The 7857-nt window shown below is 34.9% G+C and overlaps 1 pseudogene; it reads right to left on the reverse strand.

Annotated features, from left to right (window-relative positions):
• Positions 1 to 618: 618 nt before the first annotated feature.
• On the reverse strand, positions 619 to 7421 carry LOC101349169 (protein LEG1 homolog; annotated as a pseudogene).
• Positions 7422 to 7857: the final 436 nt, after the last annotated feature.

Here is a 7857-nt window from a genome sequence, read left to right on the forward strand (position 1 = left end):
AGCCCATCCTTTCTTTGTTTCTTCTACCCCATATCTCTCTGGATGGGAGAGTCTACCCCCTATATAATATCTATCTACTTGCTTTGTTTATGCTTCCAAATACACCACCATTTGTTATAAAATGGGGTAAGGTTTGATATTTTTCTAGGCTATCTGGTGGGATAATGGAGATGTCCCTTGGATTATTCCCCTCTTCCCCAGTAAATGCCAGCCAAAGTATTTTTCTGTGGCCAAAGTGATACAAAGGTCCAGATACTCACTTTGCATCTTGCAGGCCCATGGAAACCAATTTGTATTCTAATAGACTTTTTTTTTTTTTTCCTATTCCCTAGCACTTCTGGTCTAGTTTTTGTTTGTTTGCTGGCTTTTATTTTGCTTTTGTTTTCATGGGAGCCTATTTTTCTTCATATGTTTGACTTCCTACTTACAGTTTTTTAGCTGTTTTTTTTTTAACCTTATCCAGAAAAATATTTTATTGTCAATATTCTCTTCATCGTAATGTTTCCCTGTGGCTGACACATTGGTAAGTAGCTAAATTAAATGACTCTTCAAAAAACATACTGTGACACTGAAAGTTGGCTGCCATACTAATCATAAAAAATAACTCCAGATCCATTCTTACTGATTGTCAAACCCGTTTCCAGCCATGTCCAGGGATGAGACATGTGCCATCCATAAGTACTTCAATAAGTCATCAAAGCTACTAGAAGGTGATTTTAAATGCTAACAAAGGAAGAAAATGTTATTAAAATTAATATTTAGGCAACTATAACAATCCCTTTCCCTGAAAAAATTAAGTTTGTGTACATAACTTCTCAGGATCCTAAATGAAGGAAGAACATGTTTTCTAACAGTATTGTAAAGCCTTGGTGCTTAATACTTTCCAGAGAGATTCATTAATAGCTATATTGATTTAAAGTAATAATGAATACATCTGAAAGAAATTCTTTTTTTTTTAATGTCTGAATTTTGTACTAGACAGGACAGAACCAGACCTTTAAGATTTTATTTATTTGGTTTTTAGCTGCCATAAAATGAGCTGCCCATAAAATCTTGAGTCAGAAATTGAGGAGGAAAGCAGGCATTCAATCTACATTTAATCTAATCACCTTCAACATAATAAACAAATGGTGACTTGATTTTAAGCCATATCTTAGTTTACCAATGACACTGTGTTTTGATTATCCAATACTTGATTTTGAATGCTAAATAATTATTTAGTCAACCTATAAGTGATGATTTATCAAGATAGTTGAACCAAGCTATTGAAATTTGCTAAATCCATAATCACATTTCTAAATAGACTTTTTATAACTTAGATTGGAGCCTTGGTGGTGCAGTAGTTAAGAGCTCAGCACTAACCAAAAGATTGGCAGTTCGTATCCACCAGCTACTCCTAGAAAACCCTATGGTACACGTCTACTCTGCCTTGTAGAGTTGTTATGAGTTGGAATTGACTTGATGACACTGGGTTAGGTTCTGATATTTATAGGTTAATTATAATAAACTAGAACACTTTTTTCAAAATTGAGTGATAATTTCTCTGTGCTGATGTGTTTGTGAATAATTTATTTGGTGTGAGAAGAGTGGATAAGCCTCCATCAATACTGTATTGGGAACAGGGTTCTCATGAGACATGGTATCATGCAGCAATCTGCTAATGTTAATATTGCCATTACAAAAATTAACATTTTCAGATTAACTTTATTTCTTAAGAATGTATTATTCAATACGTAAAAAGTCCTACCTTGAGATACTATTCAAAAATTATCTAGCTACCCCCTAAGATTATTAACACTTTTTAAGAAAAAACCTGGTAAAACGAATTCCACTTTCTCATTGCTTCTAGGAAGGATGAGCGACAGCTAGAAACATTATAACAAAAATTAATCTGATCTTTGGGTGGTAGCAAAAGTGTGACACTGTCTGATGATATCCCCATTATGCCAGAATCAACTGCAGCAAGGAAAGGTATTGCACACAAATAATAATTAAGATCTGTATTAACAAAAAGAGTCATGATTAGTATTATATGTCAAAGAAATTTTTTGAAATAGCAAATATATGTCAAAAGAAAATCCCACAGATTCAGAAACATGTCATGAAGTTTAAGCAATAGCTATAAACATGACTGAAAATCTTATCAAAAATTTCCACAAGGAAAATTGTATCAGAATTTTCTCAGTGCAGTGAACACATGCTCCCAAGGATCATACGCAACTTGAATATGCTTCTATTAAAAACCCTGTTGTCAGGAACCAAATGGACTATAGTTGTAGGTATAATTTTTTTAAAATAAAGTAAATCCATTGGATTTTGTAAATTAATAATCCACTACAAAAAAAAAAAAGTAAGTAATGAAAAAAAAAGAAATAGCTGATCTAGAGAATGGTATACTTTCCATCAATAAAGAATTTTTTATTCTAAGTGGAGATGTGGAAATTCCCTAAGAGATTTTAATATATATATAAATATGGTAAATCAAAATTTCGCTTTTGTAATTTATGTTTATTCTATTAATATGGCATCACAGGTTTCTTTTCATGTTATACATATATATGTTTAAAGCAACTTTTTGGGTTACCAGTTATTACCAATTGATCTTTTAATTGGCTTGACCAGTAATTATTTAAAAAAAAAATCTACCTAAAAACACATTTCAGATTAGTAAATTTAGGTCAAACAGATTTTTTCAAAAGCAATCTGACCTTTGTTTTTGTTTCTCTCACTAGGATTTTAGGCTGGAAAAATTCTTTGTAGAAAGGTCATTCATTTCATGTGTAACTGCTACATTGACCTCACCAGCCCACCAACTGTCCACAGAGATGCACAGATGATCCCCAGATTCATAGCCACAGTCTGTCATCTAGGTGGGATCAACTAATCTGCCTAGAAGAGAGAGGATAAAGAGTCTGCTTTATTAGGCCTATTTCTAACCCGAATATCACTAAAACTTAACTAGATACATAATTTTGCTGAAATGCACAAAATTCTTATTTACCAAATAAATTGTGTCTGCTTTCTCATCACTCTCTTTCCTTCACTTTACAAGTCCATATTCTTTTCTTTCATATTACTACATTAATACACTGTCTCTCCTTGGCCTTAAATTTCCTTTATTTCTGTAACTTTTGTCTCTTCTACTTACAAACTCCTCTATGTTACCTTCAAAGTTTGGGAGGTAATATTCATGTATATTAAAGGAGATCTAGAGTCAGCTTCCCTAAAATCAAAGCCATGTCCTATCACTTACTTATTGCTTGAGTGTGGATAATTTATATCTGTAAATACCAATTTTCTAATCTATAGACTAGGGATATTAATATTAATTACCTTAAAGAGATTTGGGAGTGTTAAATGAAGATGGGCATGCAAAGTGCTCAGTGCAGTGAACATGTGCTCCACAAATGTTAGCCATTTTTTGATATTTTTTTGTTTTTGTTTTTCCTTTTCTTTTTGTCATCCTCCCTTATCTCCTATTTTCAAAACTTTCATTTCTGTTCTTTCCACATTCGATTTTTTTTTATGAGTTGTACATATAGGCCGCTCATATCTTTCCATTTCCATATCTACTCTTTGTAACCACGTCTTTACTCAAGCTTCCACCTAAGCAGTACTTTGAATATTCACTTGCCACTCTAGCCTCTCTCTTGTGAAGTCCTTACTCAATTCTCAGGTGTGTATCTTTTTCTTCTAACTGCTCTTCTCATGCAGCATTCACTTTCTCTTCTTTTTCATTCCCTTCTCCTACCCTCGCTATATCCCTTTCTCTCACCTGTTGTGCTTGTCTGTTTGCCATGAAAATATTTGCTCCTCTTTTCTCATCTCATTCTAGTACCTTACTTGGCTCTTCTTGACCTGCTTCACCTCAAGTGAGCTAGAGCAAAGATCCGGGTAGTTCTGTTAATATGTGTAAATTTCTCAAACTCATTATTTCTCTCATAAACTGGAATAAATTCAAATCTGTGAAACATTCCACTCCTAGTTCTTATATTTTGTCTCATTTAGGAGTTGTTTTGAATCCTGCTTCCAAGACTCTCTCCTTTTAAACCATTATGCTAGCCTAACGATTGCCTTATGGTGCCTACTTCCACATCTTCAGCTCTGAACACTCAGAGTGCTCCATTTGCATTTTTGTCAACTCTCTACTGAGCACTTCCATTGGAAATCCAAGTCATCTCCGACTGAACAAGTCTGAGATTGAACTCATCGTCTTCAACACAAGCATATCTCCTTTGTGAACTTTCCTTTTTCTGTTGGAAGAATAAAATCTTTCTAGTTTTATCACTCTTCTAAACATTTTCAGCTCCTCTCCCCTTTATAGATAGCTGTGCTACCATCCTATCAGGTCTTTTATTTCTTTCCTTTAAAGAATTTTTGTTTTTCCTTTCCTTGGCCACTGCTTAGTCCCTACTATTACCTCATACCTGGGTTAGTTCTATAATGTTTGAGTTGGTCAGAATGATCCATGTTCTTCTTCTAGTCAGTCTAATATATTCTAATATATTGTTCTCAATAATCCTGAACAAAAATCTGTTTTTGTCATATTTCTTTCTTTAAGGCACAAAGTAATTGTATATTACTTACTGTTTAAAACTCAAATTCCTGGCCTACTCACCTAATATTCTAATTATATTATCTCTAAGTATGTCATATATGTCTTCTATTTTGGTTGGGCCTTTCCTCTCTCTTTCCCTCCTTTCTTGGTATCAAACACACATGCATACACCCACACTTCCATTCTCTGTTTATTGTATTTTTTAGTCTTATTTATTTCTTCATTATATGAATTACTACTCCTTTCTTCTCTTCCATCTATCCAAATTCTATCAAAATTTCAAGATTCCCTTCAAATTATCATTTCCTTCATTGATTTTCCAGCACACTCTCTCTTTTGTCAGGCTTATTGCACTTCCATTCAGCATCTTATGTTTTGGTCTCTTACTATTCAGTGTTTTTTAATCCCTATTTTTCTTTCCTAACTCTGCTGTAATTCTTCTAGGGCAGATATAAAAATCTCTTTTAAATGTCTTGCATATGTTCCACAGCCCTTATAATTGAGCTTAGAGGGAGAAAAATAAATGTCACCACACTGGAAAAGTCAGAGCGTCTTGTTCCTATTCATCAAATTGTGGGAAAACAAATATTTAGCTGCTCACTGCTCCTCCTTTTTCATCCTTTTCTCACTTTGGTGGTACTCCTTTACCCTGCCACAGTTTCCCAAATATCCTCTTACTGGATTTATCTTTTGTTTTATTTTTTATTACAATTTTTCTCTGCTAAGGGAAAGAAATAAAAAAATAAGAAAGAACTATTGGTAAACACATGATAGATAAATCTGAGTAATTATTCTTCATGAATAAAACATCCTCTATGATTCCATTCATATAAAATTCTAAAATATGCAAAGTTATCTAAAGTGACAGAAAGCAGACTTGTGGTTGCTTGGGGTAAGGGATGAAAGGGTGGGAAGAGGCATGAGGAAGGGATTACAAGGGATGCAAAGTGACTTTTTGCAACGATATAAGTGTTTGTTATCTTGATTGCGGTGATAGTTTCATGTGTATCTGTACATGTCAAATTACCAAAATGTATGATTTCAATGGGTTCAGTTTATTGTATGCCAGTTATACCTCAATAAAGCTGTTTTCAAAGATCCTCTGCTAATCAAGCAAGAAGCAGACATTTTAAGTGCTTAATTATTGGACAAGTTCTAGATCGTACTTGCTAGGTGTCACCACAGATCCAACCTTGAAGAATCTCCTCCCCAACCTTTTCCACATAACAAGACAAACTTTATCATTGGTTCCTATCACTTACCTCTTAAACTGCTTTTGTTAGCCAAAACAAAGATAATTTTACATTCATGAAAATTTTTGTAGCAAAAAAATTCCCAATCTAACTCCTGAGTGTTGATATTATATCTGAGGGGAGGGAAACATTTATAGAGAAAGTTTCTCCTACACGAGTTGTCTTTCCTTTGTTATTACAATTTCCATAATTACCTAATCTCGGATATGGTACACTAATCTTATACAGTCTTATATAAGTAATATACAGTCTTAAATATCTTGTTCTTGGATGTATTCACAGTACTGAGAACTGAGCTTGGCATATAATAGGAGCTCAATTAACAGTTGTTGAGCTATATTTCAACATTTACAGCTGTTGGACCTATCAATGATGAACTATTTCTAAGTCCTTAGAGATTGACAAATGTCACAGCTCCTCACACGGGGCACCATCTGTCGCAGCCCCTCATACGAGGCACCGTCTGTCGCAGCTCCTCACATGGGGCACCATCTGTCGCAGCAGCGACGGTTGTCAGGGCAGCGGAGACAATAACCAATGCCACAACTCTTACAGAGAAGTGGAGCCAGGAGGGTCACTCTGAGGAGTCGAACCCCAGCTTTAGTCCCAGGAGTTTATTTTATAGTCAATACAGCAAGCAGTGAAGCAAATAACAGAACAATGGGCTTTGGGTGAGTAACAATAAGTTTCTGGCAAGGGAGAAGGAATTCAGGTAAACAAGCCAATCAGTAACAGGACAATAGGTTTGGGAAAACAAGTCGTGCCTAATCTCTTTCTCATCGCTGACAAGTCTCCAACATGTCGTATACAGCATAGAGGCCTATGGGAGCTGCAGTTGTCAATAGTGCAGCCATGTTTAAATGGCATATATCCCCACAGACAAACATGTAATTTGCCTCAGTGAATACCCACATGGCTAGCACAGCAACCATGAGCCACTTGGATTATTTAAGTTTAAATTAATTCAAATTAAATAAAATTAAAATTCCATGTCCTCAGTCACACTAACCCCATTTCAACTGCTCAATAGCTACATATGGCTAGTGCTACCATACTGGTCTGCGTAAATATATAATACTTCATCAACATAGTTGTATTGGACAGTACTAGATAAAAAATTCTTATACAGAGGGCATTCCATAATTGCTTGATACTGAAGAATAGGGAGAAAAAAGTAGGCCATGGGAGAAGAAAGAGGTGGGGAAGGAGCAGTAGGGGAAAGAGAAAAATCATCAATTTTCAAGAACTGATATCCTAATTAGTTTACAGTTATATGGGAAATTCAGTACAATAGAAAAGAAAGTAATTGTTACCTGAATGATATCACCAGCCATGGTGCAGAGGCAATCCCCATAAAATATTTTGTTTATTTTCTGGTGCAAATCTTGCAAAATATCTGGCTGTCTTATTCAATAGGATTTTATACATCCCCAGTCTCTCAAAGTATACCCAGGCATCGATAATGTGTTGTCCATTCTCCACCCTGTAGTCACTGAGCTGACCAGGACTTTCCTTCCACAGAGGTGGATATACATCTGCGAGATTGGATGTTCCTGCTAAAGAAGCAGAAAGACAACTATCACACAGGCCCAGGAAAGATAGAAAGCCATGGTGCCAAGTCTGAGGATTGAGATATGGCAGGGCTTATATTGGAAAATGTAGTTGGAAGTCATGACATTTTTCACATCCTAGTCAATCAACACTTTGCATTCCTCTTCCTAGTGATAATAGGGTGGAGATCGGCATTCCTGACCAATAAAAATAGGGTTGCTAATATGAGATTTTATTCACATGACTCTTGAGGTAAGCTTCTTATTGTAAAATTTGAAGGTTATTAACACTTCTACATACGTTCCTTAATATTGCCTATCTGGAAATTTGAGAATATGCATATTTATTTAGGTCATATTGAATTTTGTTGCACAAAAATATTTATAAGGAAAGTCATTTCTCATTATTTCTAAGGTCTCTACTTTCTCCATGGAAATATTTCAGAAATCAAATTTGGTTTTTTCTTCCCCAAGAGGATTTGAAAATGATTGGCAG

This window comes from Trichechus manatus, unplaced genomic scaffold (genome assembly GCF_000243295.1).
Source record: "Trichechus manatus latirostris isolate Lorelei unplaced genomic scaffold, TriManLat1.0 scaffold00248, whole genome shotgun sequence".
Classification (NCBI taxonomy): Eukaryota; Metazoa; Chordata; class Mammalia; order Sirenia; family Trichechidae; genus Trichechus; species Trichechus manatus.